Genomic DNA, 27891 nt, shown 5'->3' on the forward strand with positions numbered 1-27891 from the left:
AGTATACTTTTCTAGAAAAAGCGCTTAATATTTCATCAGTGCTAAAAGTAACTAAGTTTCTTAAAACGGTTCCTTTCTTTTAAAAAATTCCCAGGCTATATCCTTCTTCCAAACAAACAACAAAAAACAAACAAAAACCCCCCAAACCCCACCAACTTTGAATATTTTTAACACATTCTCAGGTTATAGAATCTTTCTATCCTTAATTTAAATTATTCAACAAGAATAGCTCATTTTTGTTCCACAACTGCACAAGAACAAAAAGGAAAAGCATTAAAATATGAAAATGATACTGTAAACAAAATATTCCATCAGACATCCTTTTGATAAAATAACTCTCAACATTCTGGATCAAATTGGTCTGAACTGAGTAGGTAAAAAAACATATGTTTACATAAAAAGAAATACAGCATCTACCAATAAGGAAAAAAAACAAAAAACAAAGAAGGAATACCTTTAATTAAAAATACTTTGTTTCCATTTCTATCCATTTTAGTGTGTTTCTACTCAGAACATATTAACCCAATAAAGAAAACTTTTGACCTTTTTAAGGTCTGTTAAGGAGGGGGTGCAGCTGAGATAAACTACAGGGCAGTTTCTTCTAAGCTGTGCATCAGTGGTTAACAAGTGACAAACACTATTAAAATTCATGACATAATGTTAGCTTCTAATCATCTCAAACTGTTTAGGAGCCTCATTTTTGCTGAAGGGGATGCTTTCTTGCGGGAAGAAATAAAGTTTCTCATGTATCTGTATGTTCATGTTAAAACTAACAAGACGGTTTTCTGTTGGAGTTAAATTATATCATATGACAGCTAAGAGTCTCTATTTGTAAGAGAAAAAAAAAAAAAAAAAAAAAAGAACCTTCTCCAGATAGAAAAACTCTGAGTCAAATCCTAACACATAAGTTGAAGTGATGAGCTTCTCTATTTCCTGAAACGACCATAGTACAAGAGCAACGAAGCCGCTGGTTAGATTCCCAGCGTACTGATATAAATAATAAACAGAAGGACAACTCAAGTTTCTCCTCTCAGTTAACTCTGAAAAGGAAAACCTCACAATTTGATACAAGCAATTGAGGAGAGAGGTAATACAAGCATCAAAAAAGTGATATTTCTCCTCTTAAAAAAACTATCAAAAATACATAATTTTAAATTATAAGTCTGAAGGAAATTACTATATATATATACACATATCATATATATATCATTTCAGATGATGAGAAATTGGAATACAAATTTTAAAACCTCTAGGTTTTTGTGATGATAGAAATGTTCTGTATCTCAGCTCTTCGATACAGTAGCTAATGGCCACAAGTGACTACTGAGCACTTAAAATGTGCCTAGTGGGAATAAGGAACTGAATTTTAAATTGCATCTAATTAAAATTCATTTAAATTTAACCACATGTGCAGCTCTAAGGAACTGGAGGGAAATATTTATACCTTAAATTCTGACTCAAATAATAAAAATCCTGTAGATGGGCATATACATAGATGCTTCTGAGACGTATTTTATTCTTTTAAATTCTTGTGATTTATGTAAAGGAAAGGACTTTACAACATAAAAATGATGCTGTGTTTGTGGGAATCAAGTTTTTTACATTCACCTTCTAGAGAGGACTAGAATATTAGTTGACAAGTTGGCTCCATGTTGTAATTTATTAGGGAACTTCTAAAAATATGGTTGTCTGGGTCCCACCCCCAAAGTTCTGGTTTAATTGGTCTAAACTGAGTTCTGAGCATAAAGATTTTTAAAAGCTCCCCAGGTGATTCTAACATGCAGCCAAAGTATCACTAAACTAGAAAGAAAAACTCTTTTATTAAGCATAGATGCAGTATGCAACCAAGGACATTTCTTTGCTGGTCACCAAAGAGGGCCTTTCAACAACCCAGATTCAAGTCAAAACCCCTGAGGGCTAATATGAGTTACAGGTTCTAAACATTCAGGAATGATTCGGGTGTACAATCATAAGTTTTTGCTATTATTGACTGTTGTTCAATTATGAAAAAGAGATTAGAAAGGAAGGAAATAAACTATGAGCGTCAATTTTTACTTGCCGCCTTTGTGTATATTACTTAATTTCAATCCTCAAAATATCTTGGGAGGTAGATACTATTAAATTATTTACAGATGTGGAAAGTAAATTTAAAGACGTTCTCTAGGATTTGGACACGTTTCTGAGACAGTAAAGTACACATTCTTTATACTACAGTAGAATTCTCTCTGAGAAAGTTTGTTTCGGTTAATTTTCACACTGGAATCAAAGAAAAAAAAAGAAAAAAAGAAAAACCAAGGTTCAATGGTGGAGCACAGGATAAGTCAAAAAACGCTTAAACAGGTGCTTAAACCAGTTCCTGTTCCTGTATTTCCTCAGCACCTGATAGCAAACTCTGGGAAAAATATGTTCATCTGTGGTTCAAATCTACAGTGGCCTCAACATTAGACCATTCAGGAGTTGCTGCTTTTTATTCTAAGAAGTTAAACAATTGGTCTCCTACTGCCTCACAAGCTATTAGCTATACTTGTACATTCTTTGGACAGGATAGAACAGGATGCTTATTCATAGTGCCTGACACTAAAACAGAAATAAGGCAGGAGTCTTAAAGATGTTTTCATTTTGCCCCCTAGACTCACAGGATTGCTAGAATCGTTCCTCCTGGAGCAGTTTACAGACCACAGTTTTGATGTGACATATTTACAGTGCGTATGTAACTTTAACTTAGACCACTGAATGTCATATTAACTTACTCGCTAAAAACTTTTAAAACCCAGTTCCTGAGTTGTTCAACTCATCTTAATTTTCAAATTAAGAAAAGCTCTCAGAGAAAAAAATGGGAAGAGCAGAGCAACAGACCCTTACCCTTCCCATCAGCATTAATCCTTCTGAGAGCCAATATCCTCTCTCCTTGTTCAGGCCCTTACCTTGTAAAGGGACATTAACTCAAATGAGACACACTTGGTTACATCAGAGACCTGACAGGAGAAAACCTTCCATTCACCATTCTAATTAATGGCACAGACTTCTTCAAAGTATTTTCCAAAATAAGAATATGTTGACAGGAGAAACTCCTACCTCCTACATGCACTGGCAGGAGTATGGTCGTGTTTCCTTCCCATTTCAATGGCTTTTAATTACAATTTAATTAGACCACAAAAAATGTTTCATAGTTTATTTAAAAATTACAAACTCTGTCAAAGAGGAAGCAGCAGTGGCAGCAGCATACCCCAGTAGTCCCTGTCTCTAAGTATATTTGGGCTGGGCAATAAGATGAGCTGGAAAAATAATACATCCTCGATTGATATAAGCCACACTGATGCTTTTCCAATCCTTAACCTATTAAAAGTAGAATAAGGCAAGGATTTAATCTGTTTTTCTTAATAAAAAAATACATAATTCCATACCTACCATCTACCAAAAGCAACTGATTGGCCAATTTTTACATCCACTTCCTCCATTTGAGGCATGCCTCCAGAAAAATGCAATTTAAGTTTTATAACTTCTGAGTAGTTGCAGATACTAACCACTATATATAAAATAGATAAACAAGTTTATACTGCACAGCACAAGGAACTATATTCAATATCTTGTAGTAACTTTGGGTTAAAAAGATTATTTATGTTCCTATATGACTGAAGTATTGTGCTGTACACCAGAAATTGACACATTGTAAACTGACCATATTTCAATTAAAAAATAAATTTAAAAAAACCAACAATTTTTGACCGTTATCATAGTACCAAAATCTGTCCTTTAAATCAATGCTGGTTCTAATGGTTTGTGTATGTCTTACTTGTGACATGAAAAGCTATAAATATTTTTAGATGCTGGTAATCACCCTCTGAAAAATAAGTAGACTTTATATGCAAGGAAAAGTTTTGGTGGGACAAATGTAAATTCAAAGACAAACCTACACAATGGTTAAAAAAAAAAAAAGAAAAAGCCATAATACTCTAATTGTAGAAGTGAAAGACACTGCAAATTAGTTCCTCTTCTTAATAACCCCTAGATATTTTTTCTATTTTTAATTCCAGCTTCCATTCTACCATCTCCCCCACACATACTCCCACAAAGTCTCTAGAACATCAAAGTTAGAACACAATGTTATTAAGAAAAAAGTATAATAAATTTAAGATTGGATAAAGCAATTCGCCTCTGTATGACCTTCTGAATCAATATGTGCATGAATTTAATAAATAATGCTCCTAATTATATTAACACAAGAAATACTTTGTACCGTAGCCACAACCAATGCGAATGAAGCAAGTTTTCACTTTGATCCTGCCAACTCAGTCATCAAGAATTTGGGAAAATACCAACATTTGTTTCATAATACAGCGACTTCTTTTTTTTCCCCATCCTTTTGCAAACTCGGTAGACATAAATTTAAAAATCTTTCTAATTAGTTACTTGCTCCCTTCAACCCACTGATCAGGTGTCCTACATTTTGTTTAGGTCCCCGCCTTGAAAATAAACCCGATTGCCCCATTTTCTGAGAAGTAAACTCAGCTTTAAGCAGCTCCCTATGAAGTCACCGCGTTTGTTGTTTCAAAGATGCAATTAAGCGAAAATGACACAAGGCTGTCGAAGAGATTAGTTGAAGTGTGTGGTGTCGATGATACATGTGTAAGGCCAATGAAACTTGTATTGCTGTAAATCTATTTCAGTGCTAACATTTCTCCCCATTCCCCCTTCTCCAATACATTCACAACAGAGGGAATTTAAACTTCGTAAAAACTTCTTGACTTTACCAAAGTTTCGGTACTACAGTCGCACGGTCGCACGTACGGGCAAGGAAGGGTGTGTGTGTGTGTGTGTGTGTGTGTGCGCGTGTGCGTGTGCGTGTGCGTGTGTGTGTGTGTGTGCGTGTGTGTGCGTGCAATAAAAGAGTTTGCATCAGGCAATGTCTCTCCGTCTGCCCCCTCTTTCCCACCACCCCACCCCCTCTTCCCCGAGCCCTTACATATACAAATTCTTCTGGGCGGCCTCTAACCACACCATGTCCACAGTCATTTACAGAAATTAGAAACAGACTCCGGGAGCCTTTCCTTTAGCACGCAAAGAGCAGAGCTGTAGCAGCATGATGGGGCAATGTCACTCCCTATTACCCCACAACTTTTACTCCCCCTCTGGAGTTTAATTCCCAAGAATCCAGCTTTCCTCCGCGGAGAACTTGGATCTACCTAATTCACAACAAAAGTTCATCTCATTCCTCCCCACCCTAGTCATCCCACCCCTACTCTAATTCACCAAAACACTAAAACCAAAGACAAGTTCCTTCCACCAGGGCAACAGGAGTTGATTTTAGGAACTGGAGCAAAAGCAGAGATGGGGAAGGGAGCAAGTGCGGTGTACTTCGGTTTGCACTTTCTGCACAAGCAGTCCAGAGCCCAGGACAGCTCTAGTCCTTACCTGATCGCCCGGAGACCCGGTCCTGCTACAGAAGCGCGGGGCGAGGGCTGCGGGGACGCGGCGTCGGGGCGGGCCGCCGGCAGCAGCCGCGGGCGCCGAGAGCCACCACCTCTTCTTCCCCAAACGGCTGCGGGAGTGGGCCGAAGAATCTGGAGAAGGAGCCTGGGGAGGGGGAGAAGAGGAGCAGCATCTCCTCCTCCTCCACGCCTCGGAAACGCCCCTCCAGCGGCGACCCCGGCCGACCGCCTAACCCCCGAGCGCTAGCGCACCCTCTCCGCTCTCTGCTGCTCTGCGCTTCTCCAAGGGCTTCGCCAAAACCCTCTGGCGCGGGGTGGCTCAACTCCTGCAGCCGGCTCCGAGGGCTGCCGAGGCGGACCGCGGAGCCTGGGAGTGCTGCTCGCCTGCACGACGGTCTCTAGGGGCCGGAATCATGGTGTGTCACCCTCGCCGCGCCGCGGCCGCGGGAGCTACTCGTACCACTCCGGCTCCACCTAGGGCGGCCGCGCCGGCCCCGCCCCCGGTCCCGTCAATCAATCCTGTCCGGACTCCAGGAGGACTGTGAATCACCGACCCCTCTGGCCCCTCCGCCTCATTGGCCCGACGGCCCTCTAGCCCCGCCCCCTCCCTAGGGACGTGGTCGCCGGGGAGACCGGCTCTCGGGTTCCCATGACAACCAGTGCCTTGGGCCTGGCTTTTCGCGTTCTTCTAGTTTGCCAGACGCTCAAGTTGATGGCCCGGCAGCAAAGTTCCTAGCCCCTGTGGCTTGGACTCGTAATTTTAGGCCAAGTTGAAAATGCAGCCGACCGCCCCCACACTTCCAACTTCGGAGACAGAACGTTCTGGCCCTGGGGAGTGTGAGGAAGAGTGAAAAATGCCTAACTGCTAGCTCTTCCCTTGTCAGTCTAAATAGCCCCTCCCCCCGCGCCCTTCCTTGCCTCCAGCCTTGTTTCCATATTCACACCGGGCGGATTTCGGCTTTGAAAGGGTGAGGAGAAGAATGAGAAAGAGCAGGGCAGAGCAACCTCCCCACAGCAATATAGCAACTTGGAAATGGCGGGGTCAACGGAAACAGCTCGGTGAGTTTTCCCACAGCTGTAAAGTGATCTTCAAAGGTGTGGTGGCAGTACTTGGTCAACCCTAAGTGCCCTCAGGAAAACTCTCAGTGCCATATTTTTGAAGAAAAAAGTATGTAAATTCTTGTTATTTTCCTTCTGAGACTAAGGTAATCCTAAAGTTGAAAAATTTAAGTAAAAGGTTTAACATAGTCGAATAGAATAAAGAACATCCGTTTTTCTATATAGGCCTACACATTACAACTTGGCAAATGTATGTTCTAGCAGCTATTACCCTCCTGCAAGCTGAAAGATTTGGGCTTCAACAATTCACAAGAAATCTTACTGAATTCATGAGCGAATGCTATCTTGTCATTTGAGTTTCAGAAGTTTGGGTTTATTCTCAGGAGTATAAGGTAAACCTGGTATAAAGGAGACTTGGGGGTTAATTAGTCTTGGACCCTAGGTGAATCTAAACTTTATGGCTGGTTCCAAAATGGAGAGATCTGAAGCAAAGTTAAAGCTGCAATCCTGGGTTCCCTAGCCCCTGAGGCTGCTGTACACGCATGATGAATGAGGGAATTAATAGTAATGATTTACCTTTGGCAGCCCTTGAATTTTCATTATCTCATTTACTAAATGAATAACTGTTCAGTGAAATATGCCTTGCAAATGTGCAGTGAATGTGATTACTCACAATGCTAAACACAACACAAAATGCATAGCCGAATTTAAGATTAAGGGCCCTGCCCTCAAGGAGATAACCACAGAGCCTAAGAAGGAAAACTAGCATTCCTGAAACAGTTTAAGATTATAGCTAGACTGTGCAGCCAAACATTAAGTACAGTAGTCAATGAGAGAAAGTCTGTGGTATGTAGAATGGGCTGGATTAGTCAGATTAAGGAGGAGAGGAATTTAAATTGTGCTTTGAAGGGTAAAGGAGTAGGATGAATGAAGCAAAAATGAGGAAAGACGTTTGAAGGAAACATAAAACCGAACTGCAGCAGCAGGAGTAGAGTGGTGAAAGTACCAGCCCAGCTGAACTAGAAACAAAAGTGAAGAATTGGAGCCCTTTCCCCATTTTCTGAAATAGGAGTTTTTAAATATTCTGGTTTAAGCCTCAGGGTGGTAAGATAGGGAGAGGTAGTTTTGTGACAATAAAAACCTCCCTGGAGTATCTGCCTCCGTTTGCCACTGAAGAAAAGGTCATGTATTTATTAGAAAGAAAAGTAATATCCATAATACTTGGCGTAACTTGTGAATTCATGTCAAAGAGAAGATATAAAGAGTATGGTGTTGGAAATTTTCACAGAAGTCGACAAATCACAGTGTTGTGAGTTTTTTTCTTTCTTTTTTTTTTTGTATTAAGACCATTTCAGGTGGTTGCCCTCAAGGCTTTTTCACCAGTAATCCTTCTGTTTTGTATGAGCTGAAAGGCTGGTTTTAAAATAAATGGCTGTGATACCAAAACCTGATAAAGAGTACACAAAAGAAAAATCTACAGGTGATCTCATTTTGGATATAATATAAAATTAAAACACAACATTACCAAATAGAATCTAGAACTACATTTTGAGTGATATGCCAAAGTTAAGAGGAATTATGCCAGCTATATAAGAATGACTCAACAATAAAAAATGTATTCATATAGTTGACTATATTAATAAGTCAAAGCTGTATGAGTGTCTCCATACTGAAAAGGAGTTTGTAAATTCCAGTATCATTCCTTAATACAAATTTTTAAAGAATATATTTTATACCAAAGCCAGAAACTTTATGTATAATGAAACAGTGTAATTATTCCCACTGAAGTCAGGAACAAAGCCAAGAATGCCCACCATCATACCATATAAGGAAATGATAGCCAATTAAATTAGATGTGGAAAAGAAATAAATATTGAAAATATCAGGATTGTCATTTGTTTGCAAATTATACAAAAACTCCAAGGATCAACTGAAAAACTTTTAGAAGCAATAAATGATGACTTAGGGTAACCAGTTATAAAATCAAGAGCTTTCCCATGTATAAACCATAACCAGTTAGAAAATAAAATATAAACAAGTCCTATTTACAATAATCACAAAAATTAATTAGGTAAAAATGCATACTAAGAGAAATTAATAAAACTTCAAAAATCTTAAACTTAAGAAACAAAAATGTTTGAACAAAGAAGCGATATACTTTTAGGTTAAATACGAAAATTGAAACACTATAAAATTATAATATTTTTAAAAAGTAATCTATATATCTGGTACAATTCTAACAAATGTCTAACAGAATACTTTTGGGAATTTAAAAAAATATTTTAAAATTTCATTTGAAAGATCGACCATTCAGAAATAACCAAAAAGATTCCAAAATGAGAATAAATGAGGAATTACACTAAACGATATTAAAATAAATTATAAATCACAATAATTAACAGCAGATTTGATATCAGAGTAGGTATGATCTATGATCAAGTAGGTATAGTTACATGGTAAAAGACGAATGCGCATCATTAAATATATGGTGTTAAGTATGGAAGTTCCTTAAAAAATTAAAAACAGAATTACCATATGACCTAGCAATTCCACTCCTGAGTATATATTCAGAAAAAACAAAAACACTGATCAAAAAGGTACACATTCCCCAATGTTCTTCATAGCAGCACTATTTACAATAGTCAAGACAGAAGCAACCCAAGTGCCATCAACAGATGATTGGGTTAAGAAGATGTGATCTATAGACATTTATATAGTAGAATATAAGTCAACCATAAGAAAGAATGAAATACTGCCATTTGCAACAACATGGCTGGACTGAGAGAATATTATGCTTAGTGAAATAAGCCAGAGAAAGACATATACTGTATGATATCACTTATATTTGGAATCTAAAAAGTAGTACAAATGAATGTATATGCAAAATAGAAACAGACTCACAGATACAGAAAACAAACTTATGGTTACCAAAGGAGAGAGGGAAAGGGCAGAGGGACAAATTAGGGGTATAGGATTAACAAATACAAACTATAATATATAAAATAGATAAGCAACAAAGATATACTGTATAGCACAGGGGATTATACCCATTATCTTGTAATAACCTATAATGGAATATAATCTGCAAAAATACCAAATCACTGTGCTGTGTATCTGAAACTAACACTATTGTAAATCAACTACACTTCAATTTTTAAAAATAATAAATAAATAATTAAAAAATTCCTGCTAATACTAGTATATCACTTAAAATCATGAAATTCTCATGAGCAGGCATTTTACTTGCTCTGAATTATTACTGTGACTTAGTAATTAAAACAAGGCATTGAAAAAAAGAAATAAAAAATAAATGGTGTTGAGAAACCTAGCCATTTCTTGTTTACCTTTTCAGACACACGCATATACGCATACATACAGTTTTTCAAAGAAAAATTAGCTCATATACTGATCTAATATCTTGATTTTTTTTCACTTTATAATATCTGTTTGATCTCTATTATCAGATCCTGTAAATGAGCCTTCTTTTCTATGGCTGCATAATATTCTGTTGCTTCGGTGTATTATAATTTATTCAACTCCTCTCTTTTTAATGGGCACATAGGTTATTCCCACACTTTGGCTATTTTTCACAAGTTGAAATAGTTTTCTTTGTACTTGGTCCTGTTTTACATGTGGAGTAGAACTGCAGGTTTAGCTTTTATAAGTATAAGTGCTTGATTAAAGTGTAGGCACATTTTACTTTTTGGTAGACAAAGCTGAGAAGTGGTACAAGTTACAGTCATCCCAGCACATATGGAAAGTTTGATAGCGCTCTGTTTCTCCACACCCTCCCAGCACAGCATTATCAGACTTTTTTGACCTTTGCCAATCTAATAGGTACAAAATGCTATCACATTACAGGTTTAATTTCCATTCTCTTATGAGCGTCTTTTTGTATGCCTATAAACCATTTTATTTTCTGTTACCAAAAGTATTCTCTCATATTTCCTTCTAGAACTTTTATGGCTTTCACATTTTATTCTCTAATCCATGTGGAATTTATTCTAGTGTAGCCAGAGTTACCCAGTTGTCATAAAACCTTTAAAGAATTTTTAAATTTTACTACATAAAATATAAAGCTTCTGAAGAGTAATAAAAATAACAATGAGTATGAAATTTAGAAAAGCAATGAATAATTGAAAATAAAACAACTGTATAAAGAAAAATTAAAACAAAAATGAGATGTTTATAACTATCAAGTTGGAAAGATATTTTTGAAGACATATCTGGTATTGGTGAAAATATGTGAAATAGATCTCACTGTTGGTAGGATTATAGGTTCGCTTATTCCATCTGGGAGTGCAGTTGCAGTGTCCTTCATAAATATATAATGTTTATGTTCTTTAATTTACTCCATTTTGGAAATTTATCCTATAGAAATATTGACACACATGACCAGAGATATGATCAAGAATATTCTTTGCTATTAGTAGTCATAAACTTAAAAACAAAATAAATGTCCCTAATGGTGGAATGATTAAATTAACTCTGGTCACCCACATATATTACCTAGTGACAAAATCAAGTTACCATACAGCATGATCTAATTTCTTTTCAAAAGTACATGTATCTATATATATGATATTTATACTGTTAACAATCGTTTCACTGAGGGTTAGAAATATTGCATTTCTGAAATGTTTTTATTTAAAATCTTTACAACAAGCACATTACTTTTGTGTAAAAGGTCAAAGATGTTAAAAAAGACAAACTTCCAGCTATAAAATAAATAAGTCATGGGGATGAGGTGTACGGCATAGAGTCTATTATAGTAATACTCTATTGTATGTATGACAGTTGCTGAGAGACAACTGTTGGACAATGCTAATTCAGAAACTGGCATACCTGGTTTTTCTCTTAAAGAGTAAATAAAAAATTATTTCTCTTTTGCCAACTTCTGTTAAAAAAAAAAAACAAAACGATCAACATAGATTATCACTAACAATAAAGAAATTAGATAGTAGGCCATAACACAAATTTAATTGGGCTCCCACATGGCCCATGAGGCTTAGAATGTTCATCACCTGGGGACTGTCCTGGTTTCGCACTATGAGGAACGTTTTATGTGGGACCCATGCATCACCCCATAATGGTTTCCTTGAGACTGTATTCCAAGTATGTATGTTTTGTGCGTCTAGGGAAAGCACCTATACATTTCAACAAATTCAGAAAGGGGTTTATATTGCTCCAAGATATTGAGATTGTGTGCTTTAAGTGCCAGTGATTTTAAAATACTGCCTTTCACCTCAAAGGTTGCAATGAATTCTAGGCTAATCTAAATCTGTAAATAGCAGTGTTTTCCCAGCTGGCTTCTTATGTTCATCTCAATGTGAAATATTTGTATTCTGCTTTGTACCAACTATGTTAGTGTTTTTTTCCACCTTTAAGCCCAGAAACATTTCCTTTCTTGCTTACGGAGTAGGGACTGTGATGGGAACTTTGCCCAGGTGAGAAGCAGAAGCAAGATAAGTAATCCACCAAAACATGAGCAGGTAATTGGAGCACAAACTCTGACAGTGCTTAAGGAAGACTTTGTGAGGCAGTGCCAACTTCCAAGTGAACCAAGAATTAGCTAGGGAAAAAAATGCAGCGATGGAAAACAGATAGGACTACAATTACCCTCGGGTCCGTTGAATAAGCAGGTTATTTGGTAGTAGCTGAACTCTCTCTAAAATGTGAGAATTCCCATAGAAGGTAGAGTTACATGACAGCAATGTCAGAGGTAAGTCTGAACATTGGGAGGCAGCCTGCTAGCTCAGTATGATGAAAGAGCACAGCGTTTGCACTCAGGGGACCTAAGTACGAATATTGGCAAGTCACCTAATTTCTTTGAGCATCATTTTCTTCCTTTATAAAGTGAAGGAAATGAGAACAGCTGATATGTTTAACACATAATAGCCTGTAATATTCCTTCAGTATTCAACAGGATTGAATGAAATATGTGTATGAAAACTACTTGTAAACTTTAAAGCACTATTTTTAAAAAATCAGATGACAACAGCAACAACAAAAGCTGTACCGATTTTTTGAATAAGTGTCTTAGAATTAATGAGAAAGAAATTTTAAATAATCTCTTTTATTCTGAAGGGAAACTTTAGAAAAAATTTATTAGGTGCCAGGGCTAACTAGTCCTATGAAAGGTTAAAAGTCAGAAAAATTTGATTTTGGTGCTCCTGTAACTTCTACTTTTCTTTGCCAACCAGATTCTTAGCTCTTTTCCAATTTTCCCCTACTGGCTCCAAACTGGCCAGGCCTTATTAGTTACTCTGATTAGGGCTGGCACTGTGTCAGACTAAAAGCATTCACCTACTCCTGCTTGATTTGCCAGGTGCTTAGTGGCTCTACCTGAACCAAAAAATATTTCTCTCACCTGAGTAGCTACACTGGTAGTTCTCACTTTTAGTCACTGAAGAGTTAAACAGCAAGGTGTTAACTTTAGAAGGTTGAAGTTAAAAGTCGCTTTACCTTCCAGCTTTCTCTCTCTGCACATTAGTGTGATTGATTTATCACATTAGGTGGTTGTCACTTTAAACCCTGGGGGTGAGAGATACTGGAGAGGTAAATTTTAATTAATGAAGGGGAGGCAGGGAGGAGGGAAAGCTAGTTTCGGTGTGAGTGGAAGAGAAAGCAAGAAAGAGGAAATTTGGTGGGAAAGAGGTCTGTGGTATGAGGGTGACCATCAGGGCTCATGATACCAGGGGAGGGGACCAGAGGAGTATAGGTAATACTAAAGGGGTGTGGCACAGAAGTCAAACTGCCTAATTCACAATTTTTGCTAGGGCTGGTCCTGTCTCTGACTCATTTCTACTACTTGTCGTGGCAAGTTATGTAACCGCCTGTTCACTTCGGTTGAAAGGGAGTATGGCAAATAAGCATAACCCTTGTGCTCTTTGAAACTTAGCTGTGTTTGAACATACACAAAGTAATTTAATGTGACTATGCGGTCATCTAAATCTGACCTATAGGAACTTGCCTTAGGGTTCATGACTTAATCTTGATTTTTTTGTGTGTTCCCAGAAATGGAAACCAAATCAGAAGTTAAGCTTTCTAGTTTATGTTCTGTTTTAAAAAGGGTGATTTCACACTGTCTGCTGGGAGTGAACTGCTATGCAAGAAAGTTGATCATTAAAGGCTTTGTTGGGCAGAATTGGAATGTTTAATAAAACAGAGCATCAGTTTGTAAAACATTTCTTAAAAGCTGATTGCCTTGGTTTTTGCATTCTCCCCTGTAATATCTAGTAGAAAATTTAGGAGGAAAATGGTGTTATTTATGGAAACTAGTTATCAGTTTAGGGCCAAATCCATACTTACGATATCATATAATTGGGAGAAGTGTTGAACCTTCCACATTTCACAAGTACGTAAAGAGAAGAAATTTGTCTCAGAGAGTCCTTTAGTTCATCTAAAAAGTTAATAGTAGGGAACTGTAAGAAAAAAAAAATACACATGTAATTTAGACATTTTATTTTTACTAAAAACCTATCATTATACATTCATTAGCCAATCTTTCGATGCTGGGCTAAGGTCTTTTTGACCATGAATCTGCTGTTTAGAGTTCCAGGTTGTCTTGTTTACATAAACCGTTCCTAAATGTAAAATCTACAATTTCATGTTCTGTTTCTTGTTAAAGGAAATGTAGAACTTGAGGACACTTGTAAATAGTATAAATTTAGAGTACTTCTTTATTTGTATAATATATTCCAATTTTCTTGTTTCTGTAATTTGTGGCAGTAATTTATCCTTTCATAGCATTCAACTTCATTTTTGAAAAACAGTGGTAAACTATACATGATACAAAATTTATCATTTTAACCATTTTAAAATTTCAACTTCATTTTCAATGGGGAAAATATCTTTTACACTTACTCTTAATAAAGTGTATAAAAATTAAATTACCTAATTACATTAGCAAGAATAACACACATTATAAGTTTGGGAAACTAAAACAGTTGATTTTGATGTAAGCTTCATAAAGGCAGGATTTTTGTCTCTGGTATTCAGTGCTGTGGCCTGGAGCAGTGCCTGTCACATAGTAGGCACTCAAACACTATTAAAGGAATGAATGAATGGGTCTTAGTAGTTACAACTCAGCTGGGGGAAGGATGACTATGCAGGTATATGCCATGACATAGCCCATTAGTAAACACTTATTAGTAAAACACTGTTTTATAGAGGAAATGGAGAATACTAGTAAATCTAATGTTTGACTAAGTGGAGATCATTTATGGTGCTTCTATTTTATTTTGAAAAATCCCCATAAAGTGCTTAGCACAATATCTTATACACAATAAGTGTTCAGAAAATATTAATCTCTGTTGATTTTTGGTTGATATCTTTATTCTTATTACTCTACTCAGGGAGGGAGAAAGAAAAGGGGGAAGGGTAAATAGAAGAGATATTAACATTGCACATATACTTTTGGGGTATAGAGGGGAAAAGAGACTTTTCTACTCCCTCAGAACAGTTACTAAACTATACCGTTAGTGTGAACTCAAAGAAAAATGATCTCTGTTGCCTTTGATCAGAGAATATACTCCAATTACTCCATTTTGAAGAGAATGCTTCATTGTAGTTTTAATGATCCTCCTTTCCCTCATCCAGTTCTTTTAATGGAAAAGTCTTCTCGGTACCACCAATGGCAGTCTGAATTAGATGAAGAGTTAAAGTATCTGTTAGTTAAAAACAAATTAGCCAAAGATGACTCTCTTTAAAACTCTCACCATCTTGAGCTATGGACTGGATTCTAGTCACATTAATAATACAAATTTAGCCCCTTCTGCTACCACAGAGCCTGTAGACTCCTGAAAACATCTTACCTACTTCCCATATTTCCAGGATTCCCCAAGAGATAGTTCATAGTGCTCTGTAACGTTTGTCTTTGTTCTTGTGCTCAAACCTTCTCCTGAAAGTCTAAAGCCTGAACATCGCTTGCAGCAGGGAGCTTGCCACTTCCACTGCTGCTGAGACCCTCCATAAGAGAATCAGTGCTGGTGTCAAGAGGATTGTCTCAGTGCTCCCGAAGCTGCCCACCAATGAGTAACAGCGGGGCTGGGCTCAACGGCAGGAACCAGGCCACCACTGTCACCTGGTTCTTGCAGCAGCACTGCTTGTGTTCACTATATCACAATGTCTCTGATGCAATTAATTGTTCTTTGAGGATGGAGGTGAAGGGAGGTAATCCCCATGCTGTGCTTTCCCTGTACAGTCATCACCCTACACAAACACAGACTCACACACACTGCTCTTTCCCTTCAACGAAAAGTAAAAACACTTCTGTGCATAAACTCATTCAAATAGACACTTTGAGGAATCACCAGCCCTCCCTTTCAGCAAACAGCCAGACTCTGATAATCAGAATATTGCAGGAGGATGCAGTGAGGATTAGTATCATTCTCTTTAAGATAAGAGCTGTCTTATAGTTAAAGCACAGTTACAGCCACAGTTTGGGGAATCTGACCATGTTTTTCTCAGTAGAATATGAACTCTTTGAGGGCAGTGCATCAGAAAGGCTATCGGCTCCAAGTAACAGAGTATCTGCTCAGAAGTGGCTTAAACAAAAAGGGTTCTTTTTCTCGCAAGAAACGAGGTGGTCCAGGCTGGGTCACTGCAGGTTCTGTTTGCTTTCCTCTTACAATCACAAGGTGATGCTGTAACTCCAGATACCTGGTCCTCTTTCAAGGCCAGAGGAAGGATGGAAATGTGTGGGGCCAGCCTTGGCTGTTCCATATATGTATGTATACACACACACACACACACACATACAAAATTAAAAGCTTCTCCCAAAAGGCTTTGCTTCAGTATTCTTTCACCTGCGTATTATTGGCCAGAATTGTGTCCTCCTAAACTACAAGGAAAGCAGGGAAGCAAGTACTTAGCTCTTCTAGCCTCAAGAGAAGACAAGCATAGGAAACAGAGTTTGGAAATGGATGTGGGTTTATTAAGGCAATCATCAGTGTCTGCTCCTTCAGTATCCCTAGCATGGGAGTACTACAGGCAGAGTCAAGATTCAGCGAGTGGTGAGAGTAAGTCACATGGATATAGTAACAATGAGTATTTCCGTGCATCTTTACATAACAAGCAAGGACTTTATGGGCTATTTCAATTTAAAACAAATTTTAAATGAATTATTTGTATTTTAATAATGCAATATTTTTATAAAATAATATATTTTTATATCACATCAACAATTGTATTAATAACGTGTTCAACTATAACCATAGTAGTAAAATCAAAATATAAATAAAAGTTATCAATTAAAATGCAAAAACCTTATAAAAGCTTAAATTTTATTTAGTGTCCTTTTTTTCTCATTTACTATAGAAAATTTCCTGTCAAATTACTAGTATTTCAGGGTTCATTTGTTTAGTTCCCAGTTTCTGTTTGATGGTCATCAGTGCAGGCCGCTGCCTCTTTCTTCCCATACTGTTGTATAAGTGGTTTTTTTTTTTTTTTAAGATGACAGACAGTTATTTCGGTTTGCTCTAGTTATAGGTTAAGCCAAGTAAGATGTAATAGCTTTAAGGCACAAGAGACCTGTTTTGGAGGAGAAAACAGAGAGCCAGGATAGTTAATTTGATATGATCATGAGTGCATAGTTTTGGTAAAATAAAGATGTTGATAATATTTGCATTATTGGTGCAAAAACTGTTGTTTAATTTTGTCTGTTTAATACTACTATTGTTATCATTCTCTGAAAATCATATATTTATATTAGTAATATGGCATCTAGCCCTTGAAAATAATATAATTTTATAACGTACTTCTAACAATGTAAAGAAATATATACTAGCCATTTTACCTTGGACATTTAAGTTTCTTATTCCCTAAAGGGATTGTTTTTGACTTTGAAAGAGCTAGAGATTACTTTTGGCTTATCTTTTCTATTTTTTTTTTCATAAATGGATTTGATGTTTGTTACTACTTTCATTTCACAGATGATAAATATTTGTTGTACTTTTGAAAACAAAGAGAAAAACCTGTACATTTATTATGATGCTCCTGACAATTCTTATTATTCTTGGCAGCTGATTAATAATATTTTAACAGAAAATAAATCTTTTGGGGGCATGAGTTCTGCAAATCATCTTATCCACCTGCCACTTCAGTGTTTGAAGAATGGCTTATCATGTTTTCCTAATTTCTAGAAACGTATCCATGCCAACTAATAACATACGAGAACATTCAGCTCAACTGTTATGTTGTTCTTTTATTCCTATTAATAATGTTTTTAAAAATTAATAGTCTCTTGAAAGATACATGGATATAGATTATATAAAGAATTCTAAATTCTTAAATCTCATCTTCACTGAAAAAGCACACATATGCACGATGACAATGCACAATGATAACTCAGAGAAAGATAAGTTGGCTATGTAAAACTGAACAGGAGTGAACATACAACTTTGTTCAACAGAACACCCATTTGGGGGATTTGATGTGACTGAAATATCATTAGTGGAGTTTTGATAAACTGCTTACTGTTTTTCTTTGTTTTATTTTCTTGCTTGTGAATACACATAATTTTCATGGAAGAATCTTGATTTAATTTTCTTAGCTGATATAATCTATATTTGACAGTTTTTATCATATTTTTGATAGCACATTATTATTTTTAAGTTTTAGAAAGTTGGAAGGGGCAGATGCCTTCTCTGCTTATAATAGTTATTCAATACATGTTTAATTTCTTCTAATGATTTTGCATATGTTGACATTTTTTCCTTTTCTATTTTGAGGCATGCAGCTGCTCTTCCCCTTTCTTTCTGTAGTCTTTTATTTGAGACAAGAGTATGTCCATATACCTTAAGAAATTCGAACAGACATAGTGCCATGACTTCTGACTGTCTGCTAGGTCACCTCTCTATGTCAAAGTATTTTTTTTTTCTCACTTAAAATAAAAGAACGGGGCCAAAGAATTTCATATATACTCCAAAAATAATGTGAATTGGAACAGAAAACTGTTCATTCAAATACCATTGACCGTAGAATAGTGATTTTCCTATGAACATAGAATAGGCTTTGCTCTTGGGAAGAATCTTGGAAGGGCCATAGAGAAATGCACATGCTCCTTTGATTTCACAGCTCCAGGCCAAATAGCTTGGCTGAGAAGCAGTCTGAAGAGGAGTATTCCTGAGTTAACTTGGTGGATAGATGTTATGTGCTACATTTTCCTTCCTCTCCTCTGCCAAGTCCCCATTCTGAGCTCCACTCAAAGAAATACGTTTCCAACTGAGCTGTCCAGGTTGCATCGGGCTGGGGGATGGGAAATAGATGGAAGAAAGAAAGGTAGATTTGTTTAATCATTTACACAATTCTAAGCCCCTTAGCTTCCCATTAAAATCTTGTTGAAAAAAAACTTGGTTTCATTGTGTTTACTTAAGCCTTTAGCATTTGTTTTATGTTCTTTGACTCTACCAAGAATGACCTTTTTAAGAAAAGAAATTAAAATTTTTGATAGAACAGCATATTATTGAAATTTTATGTAATTACTATTTCGCAGTCTGGAAAATACTATAAAGTTTAGCCAATTTAAAACTGATTTATTTTTATACAGGGGATATTGTTAGGTTTCATTATGACTTTGTTTCTAAACATACTATTTGTTAAAGTACAAGTTTTCATTGAGATGGCTAAACTAGTAACTTTGAAAAACATTCTAAAAACATAGTGTATACTTGATTTTAAAAATATTTTTCTTTTACTGTACCTGAGAACTGAAAAACTTTAAAAAATTGTTAAATAATTGTTTAATAGTTGTTAAATAATTACCGTAGCAGTCAGTAGCTTTAATAGAGATGTAATCTCTCTGCACTTAAATTTTCTCATTTGTTAAGTGATGAGTATTTCTAAGATGGCTAGATTTTAACTAACATTAAGTTTTATTTCAAAATATTGTGTGATATAAAGCAAGAAATAGAACAGTGCTTATGGGAAATATGAGGAAATATATACATATGTGTACATATCTAGATTTGCTTGTATTTATATAAACGAATACTAAGAGGATTCATGCTGTTACAAATGGTTACCTATAGGAGACAGAGACAAATGGACTGAATGTGGACAGCAGCGGGAGCAAGACTTCTGACTGTATACATTTGGACATCTTTTTGCTTTTTGAAACGTAAAATTATGTAATCAGGGGAAAAGAAAGGCACATGCAGAGAACCTTAAACAGAGATACCCACAGAAAGAAAATAGAGATGTGGGGGAGGAAGTAGAGATGGGGAAGATTCTTGCTGATGGCTTTTGTTTTCACTGAGAAAGAGTGAGATAATATGTTGCTCCAACGTATTGCTGTAGTAGTGACATGAATTTGGTATCTTTATTCCTTTTCTTTGCAGTATACCTTGTTAAATTAAAGATACATTGTTACTGGTACAAGATAATGGGGGGTTGGTAAATTCTAAGTTAGATTTGTATTTTCTGAACAAATGTTTTAAGATTGCAAGATATTTATAAATTTTAAAATAGTTATTAAGAATAACAGTGTCATTCTTCTTTCACTTGCTTTCAGTGTTTTTTAGAAGTAACTTCATTGTTCCTCTATTATGGGTGCTTTTATATATGTAATGATAGTGTTGGTAATCTGTCATTATCTAGTAAAGCTATTTTTTCTTGTTTGCTTATAATTAAATTTGAAATAGCTTTTCCATTAGGAATCTGGATCTTCAGCATTTTCTGTCTGAAATACTTCATTATGTTGCAAGATGGAACTTGATATGCAAGATGTCAATCAAGAAGAAAGTTCTCTTTTTGTTTATTCTTTCCTTCATGAATATTTTTCCTTCTTTTCATTCATTCAAACAAAATTTACTGAGAGACAACTCTTATAAACTGCGTATTACTAGACATTTCTAAAATATAAGGAACAATGACTAAGCTAAAAATAGTCTGATTTAAATGTTCGCAATCATTTTAACATTTAAAACTAAATATAATTCAAATAGTTCTGTAGGTCTCTTAAGAGAACAACAAAACCCAAAAACCAACAACAAACACACAAAAAACTATTTTACTGGCCTTTATTCCCCATGTGAGGTTATCTCTCCACAGAGGCAACTAATTCCGACTTTCCCAGCTCTCCCTTCTGACATTAACCTTCATGTTTCTAAGTAACATCCCTGGGCTGCTGTTGGAAGCAGCATCATAAGTTGGTCAAGAACTGCTAGGATTCAAATCCCAACTCTTCCACTCACTGTTTCTGTTCACCTCGAGCAGTGTTTCTTAACAGGCACAATTGGCATTTTGTGCCAGATATTTTTTTGTTGTTGTGGGGAGTCATACTGTGCATTATAGAATATGTAGCAGTGTCTCTGACCTCTACTCATTAGATGCCAGTCGCGCCGACCCACCTCACGTATAACAACTAAAAATCTTTCCAGGCATAGCCAAATGCCCCCCAAAGGGACAAAATCACCCCCAGTTGAGAACCACTCATCTTGGGGAAGTTAACTACGTTTTCTGTGACTTTGTTGCCTCATCAGGAATTTGGAATTTATAATTGTACTAACTAAATATTGTATTGACTATACTGGGTCAGAGCAATAAGGCAAGAAAATAAATAAAAGGCATATAGAACAGAAAGGAAGAAATAAAACTCATTTTCAGATGATATTATTGTCTCCTCTACAATACAAAAAGTCACAAAAAAATCTACTAAAATTAATGAGTGTATTTAGCTGGGTCACAGGATACAAAATCAGTTATATTTCCATATACTTGGCAAGGAGCAATTAGAAATTGAAACATTAAAAATATCATAACAGCATCAATATATGAATATTATGGGATATATCTAAGAAATGTGTAAGATTTATACACTGAAAACTATAAAACATTGGTGCGAGAAAGGAAAGACCTAATAAATGGAGAGATATGCATGTTCATAGATTAAAAGACTTGCCCTTCAGAAGACACTGTTGTAGAAAAGTGAAGACAGATTAGGAGAAAATATTTTTATAAAAACACATCTGATTAAGAATTTGAATCCAGAATATATAAAGAACTCTCAAACTCAATAAAAAAGAAAACAAACAACTTTTTTAAATGAGCAGAAGTTTTAAACAAACATTTCACGAAGGAAGATATCCAGGAGGCAAATAAGCACGTAATTATTAATGAACTATGAACAAATAATTCATTGATAAATGAACAATTAACATAATGAATAAATAACATAATTATTCATTAGGAAATGCAAACCCAAACTAAAATGAGATATCATTATATATCTACCAGAATGGCTGAATTTAAAATGTTTGACCCTACCAATTAGTGGTAAGGATGCAGATCACTGGAACTTCCACACTTCACTAGTGGGAATGCAACATGGTACAACTGTGTTGGAAAACAACTTGGCACTTTATTATAAAGTCAGACCCCTCTTCATGGAGATGAGACCTGTATAACTGAATAAGGCCTCATGCTCAGAAAAGCCCCACACTTGATTTAATGTTCTACTGTTGCTGTCTTGAAATTCTTAATAATTTTATCTCTGAACTTGTGTTTTATAATTAAAGTCTGTTGGAACACTGGAACACGTGCGGTATATCTGCCAGTACTTGCTGCCCCATTCACATATAGTGTTCAAGATGCCCCATAAACACATAATTCCGGTGGACACATGGTACATGAGAGTATGGCGAGACTCAAATGTAGTCAGTACAAGTAAGTTACATCTACGACTAGGTGGGGACAGACAACCTCTAGAAGCCACATTTTCTGTTTGAACCAGGATTGTTTCTAATGCAGAAAGAAGACAGTGGCATTCTGAGAAACACAATTATTGTCTGTAGTATTAGTAAAACGCTTTTGGCGGAAGTGACAATACCAATAAACCAAAAGCAGAGTGTTGGCAAAATGTATGCATATCAAGACTTGACATAAACAATGAGTTAGTTTTATGTATTGGTTCCACTGTTTTGGTAAGAACAAAATATATATGCGTGTATGAGCTGCAAAATACAAATCGAATAATTTTGGTGGTTTCTGAATTAAATGTCATATTTGCGTTTAAAATGGCATTGTACAATATAAAGATAAATGTTGAAAATCAGACTAATTTAAATTTTCAAATTTTCTTTCTTTAGAAAATATTAAATAGCAAATAAGAAAAACATAGCAAGGTGAAAGACTGAGGAAGATAGGAAAAAGCTTTATATTTTAGTATTTTTAGTGACACTTTTTTCTTGCCTTTTACACAAGGGGCCTGACACATTATATAGTTGACCATGTAAAAGTTAAACAGTCAAATTCCAAACACTTAGAAATATACAGATTTAATTATGCATTTACTATATGGCCGAGAAATCATTTGTTGGGCTTCAATGGAGGGTTATCAGGAGATACCCAACCAGATATCCCAGAATGCTACAGACAGTGTTCTTGGAGCTAAGGAGAACAGGTTAATTCTCTTCATTTAAAATACAGATTTTTAATTTAATTCACCTGTTTTTAGTCTCCCACTCTAGCCCTTATCTATGCTTAGTACTGCCTTACATCCAGAGTCCCTCTGGTTCAAAATTTTCAAAGAAAAAGCCTCTAGTCTTCTATTGAGTAAGGGGAGGTGGTCACCTTGCTTCATAAGGTTATTAGTGGCTGGGGGCAGAGGGGAAGAACCTGTTTCTTATTCAGACTTTTAACCAAGCCTACTATTTGTGGCTCCCGCCAAGCCTCCAATTCCTGAGGCTTTCTAAGGTTTTGCCAAATGAATAAGTTTGCTTCTTGATGTTCCCAGCTACAGGCACTTACCTTTCAGCTTCCTCTGGTCTGCTAAGACAACAACTTGATCATACACTTTCCAGATTCTCATTTGTTTTTGACAGTTCTCTCTGCTATCTTCTCTCCAGCTCTTCTTTTCTTTGAGGTTCTATATCTTTAAACATTCCTTTCCTGCCATTATTTTTGTGAGAGAGAAGGGAAAAATACATACGTGTTCTATTCACTGTTACTGAAAATAAATATTTAAAATTTGGATGTCATTGCAAAAACTTTTTTAAAAATTTATTTTATTTTCTACAGACTTCTGTCACTAAAAAAATTATTTTACTCTTTTATGTAAAACAATGCAACTTTAAAAAATGAACAGTGAATGCAGTGAAGAGAGAAGAGAACATGTAACAAGGACTATGTCCATAGGAGGAATAGAGATTACGGTGTCTTCTCGGTAGAGATCCCTACTCCCACTCACACAGTTGTGGTTATGTACACCATCAGGCAGCTGGGTATAACTGGAATCAAGTCCGTGGTAGGGGTATTCCATTAAGCATCATCTACACCTGAAACGAATCATATCTAATCCCATCTGAGCATCTGCTTATCTGAAGACCTGAACTAACCCACCAACTACCCTAGATGACCCTTGTGCCCTCCCTTCTTTGGTTTTCTCCTATTTAGTTTTTCCGACTCAGTCTGATGCCATCTACTCCCAGAAGTCTACCCTGAAACCATGCCACCAAGCTAATATAGATCAATGTTTTCAACTTAAATTCTCAAGTTATATTCTCTTTCACTCTATTTATTGCATTATAATTGAATGTTTGTTTCCAGAATCAGCACACCTTTTCTGTAAAGTTTACAGTTGGTAAATATTTTAGGCTTTCAGACCAAGAGGCAAACTCAAAGATATTATGTACACATTTATATAATAAGAGAGAAAACAAATTCTAATGATTTTTATTGACAGAATTAAAAATAAAATAACAATTGAGTACCATTTTTGTAATATAGATAAACTTATCAGAAGAGTGGAATTCTTTTGGGAGAAGATAACATTTCTCTTAATACTGGTTCAAAGTTAATGTTCTCATTTATCAAATTGATTGCAAATGTTTATCTGTAAAAATTATTCTTAGCTCACAAGCCTTACAAAAATAGGCAATGAAGTTTCCTGACCTCTGCTCTATTTGTTTAGCTCTTTGTCTCTACTATATTTTGAGATCCAGAACCTGTCCTTGGTCTTATTCATCTTTGAATTCCCAGGCAATGAACCACCTGGCACAATATAGGTGCTTAGTAACTTAAACAAAATTTTTTTCAAGCAATGAAAAGATTTAACTCTTATTTTAATGGATAATACCTTGACTTTATGTGTTACCTTTCCTTTAAGGATTTTCAGATCTCTTATCTCATATCTATTACCTAATATGCGGTAGGAAAAGGATTGATGTTATTAGTCGCATTTCACTGATAGGAGAGTGACACAGTAGTATAACGAAGACTAGAATTAAGGAACTCTGATTCTCAGCTATAGAATTTTTCAGAGGATTATAGTACATTCTCAGGTATATATATCTCTGGTCTATTCCAGGAGTTATCTTTTATCAGGAAACTCAGAGGTGTAAGTAAACCAGCATGGACTGGTATAGATAAGGAAATTACTATAGCACTTGGGTGGATAAACACTAAAAATCTGACTACAACTTAAATAACATCCCTGGAAATAATGTTCTGTACTGAGTTTTCAAGTATGAGACATCATACTTTTGAATAATATTTTTATGTATAGTATGCAATATAGGTAATTTAAAAGTGCAGTCTTAAAAAATATTTACTAAAATGAGTGTAATTATCATGAATAAATGTGGAAATAGGTGATTATTGGCCAAAATATGGTATTGTTACGGAAACGACAGGCCAGTCAAGAAACAAGCACCACTCGGAGGGCTGGAGTACTCAGATGTATTACGCCGGTGGACTCAGAGGGGCTTCTGCTCTGAAGCTCTGAGCACCTCCAAGACGTGCACATGAGGTTTTATAGGTTAAAGTACAAGCTTGGGGTATTCGGCCAATAGGCATGGAACAGCTTTAGCAGCATCATTATCACAAAAGTGGAGGCAGGGGGGCAGCAAACCAACATTCCAAAGCCAGATATATCTCTTTGAAAATCCAGCTGGCTAGCAAAAAAAACATGAACAGCAAACCAACACTAATTAACTTAGATTTACAAGTTAGTCCAGCAGAACTCAGATCAGTATTCCGATACTTAGACTTGTGAGTTATCTTGTTAGCCCAGCCCGGCTTTTCCTTCACAGTATGAGTTACTTTTATATCTGGTGAAATTAGGAAAGGAACAGGGTGTTTTCATGCTTTTGTGGCCAATAATTTCCTGAGAGACCCCACCCTAGTCTTTGTTTTCCATGGGTCCCTTATCAAATCACCACTATTATCAGGAACAGTGTTATTAACTACTGTTTAGTTCTAGTTTCTGGGGATTAAAATAGACAATAGACCTGATCCTTGGCCTTGGAAGAGAGAATAAATACAGTCAGTATAACAGTGGGTGAAGTCCATATGATCCTTGTCAGAGGAGGACAGGAAAGGGGGTGCTCCACAGGGATGTGAGTGTGTACAGATCTGTTGATAGGGAGAGGGTTGGGAAAGGCTTCCTGGAAACGGTAGCACTTACACCGCATCTTCAAGAAAGGTAATAGAGACGTGATAAAACACATGAGGAAGGGCTTGAGCAAGACCGTGAAGGTAGAAGGTGTGTGAATGATGTTTTCAGGAAACAATAAATAGACCAGTTTATCTTGAGCAGGAGTTTTATATAAGGAAGTCATTGGAATACATTTGAAGTGTTAGGAATGCGGAGAGAAAAGCCCGATAAAGGAGCTTGAAAGTTTAATGTAGGAAATGGTGAGCTGTCAAAGAAATTTAAACAGGAAGATGGGAGTGGCATAGGCAACAAGAATTGTAAGCAAGCTGAACCTTATCTGTTCCGGGGCTGAAGTGTTGAATACTGGATTGTTTTTGCTACATTAGTGTGTGCTACATAAAAATGTTACATCCATGTATTTATTTTTCACTGCACCTTGTTTCCATTAGAGTTGGTTTTTAAATAGCTAAACATAATTTTATCTCCAGTGATTCAAAAGGAAGTTGAAGACATTTCAGTGTTTCAACTATGTGTCCCATTTTTGGGTCAATTATGCTATTGTGAATGAGCTGAAGTGGCAGCTTTTAGAGATAAATCTGTGTGTTTGAGAGCATCTTTATAGTCTATCATAGTATTAGGAAATATTTATTAAACATCTTATACATTTAACATTTTTGTATCCTGTTCACACTTTTAATGTCATTACAAAGTAATAAAAATTCTGGGAATGAAAACTGTAGTTTAACATGGATTTAATTCTTCCAAGCAAAGTGAGAAATGAACTATGTGTGTAATTTGAAAATATACTCTGGATTCCATCAATAAAAATGTTGTTCTGTGCTATTAAAAAACAAAGTTGTACATAGGTGAGCCGGATTGGATGAATGTGTTGTACAGTAGGAGGCTGCCCATCTTCTCTTCTGTCCCTCCTCCTCCTGTTCTGAGTGAACGCGGTGGACCATCTGGCTGCCGCATGTGCAGCCAGCTGCCTTCTCCACAGGAGAGGGAAACGTAAGAATTCTCACAGAAGCACATTTGTAGGCTTAGGCTTCCTCCCGCTAGTCTGGATGAGTTCTCAGGATGCCAGGTCATTAAGCACACTTTCCAGTGTGGGAGGCCCTTGAACCTCCCCCACTATCTCTGGCTTGAATAAATGCAGATTGTTCCACAAGCCTAGGCAAATACTCTATTGTGTTCTTCTTGGGAGTAGTTTGACCTTGTGTACTTGAAGAATTCCTCCAAGATAGGGCAAGACTATCTTGCCCTTCCGGAAATTCACCCTTTACAGAGATTTGTGGCCTAAATCCAACCTAAAGAATATTTCCTTCTTTCATCTCCTTAAACTGCTGGTGGGAGAGGGGAAAGGCTGCCCCCGCAGCTCCAAGCCTGCATGGGGTCATGAGACCTCTTCATTGCAGAGTGGGCAGTGGGAGAACGGGATTCATCTGGTAGCGTCTCAGCATTTCTTCATCCTCAGGCAAATGGATGTTTAACACAGCTATTTCTGATCTTCTCTCTGAGGTCAGCTAGCACTCTTTTTGAATCGTGTACTATATGTTAAGGGAGGGAAGGGTGAAAGACTGCAATAGAAGCAAGCAAAGGGCTCTGAAACCCGCTGCTTTGGGAGAAGGTGACTCCTGCACTACTTCTAACAGTTGCAGCCCCTTTCCTCTTCTCTCCATGTGTTTATTTTTCAAAACGCTTTGTGCATCCAACCCCTTTTAGTGGTAAGGAGACTGCTCACCTTAAAGCTATGTGAGCAAGAAGAAGTTGGCTATGTCTATCAAATAATCAGAAAAGTTACTCCAGTCCAAAATGGGCCTACTTACCATGATGACACCATAAACATAGGGGACAAAAAATAAACAGATATTTCAGCACATAAAATCTGGTCATTTAATTGCCAGGGTACAAATAATGCTACTACCTTGAACAAATTCTCTTTTAGATACTCTGAATTTCCTCTGTTTCCTGAAATTTTCACAGTGATTTCACCTACTGATTTCAACACCTTTTTGTACCTCCCCC

General features: G+C 36.4%; 2 protein-coding genes across 4 annotated transcripts in view; one reads left to right on the forward strand and one right to left on the reverse strand.

Moving 5' to 3' along the window:
- PTPN13 (protein tyrosine phosphatase non-receptor type 13) overlaps window positions 1–5917 on the reverse strand; it is a 179683-nt gene extending 173766 nt beyond the window's left edge. The window contains 1 exon segment of the mRNA XM_014563749.2: window positions 5413–5917. The gene's annotated coding sequence lies outside the window, so the exon portion shown is untranslated.
- A 199-nt stretch (window positions 5918–6116) lies between these two features.
- Window positions 6117–27891, forward strand: part of MAPK10 (mitogen-activated protein kinase 10) — a 441743-nt gene continuing 419968 nt past the window's right edge. For all 3 annotated transcript variants that reach the window (XM_032498595.1, XM_032498590.1, XM_032498619.1), the window contains exon 1: window positions 6117–6488. The gene's annotated coding sequence lies outside the window, so the exon portion shown is untranslated. The remainder of the gene's footprint in view (window positions 6489–27891) is intronic.

Source organism: Camelus ferus, chromosome 2, assembly GCF_009834535.1.
Source record: "Camelus ferus isolate YT-003-E chromosome 2, BCGSAC_Cfer_1.0, whole genome shotgun sequence".
Classification (NCBI taxonomy): Eukaryota; Metazoa; Chordata; class Mammalia; order Artiodactyla; family Camelidae; genus Camelus; species Camelus ferus.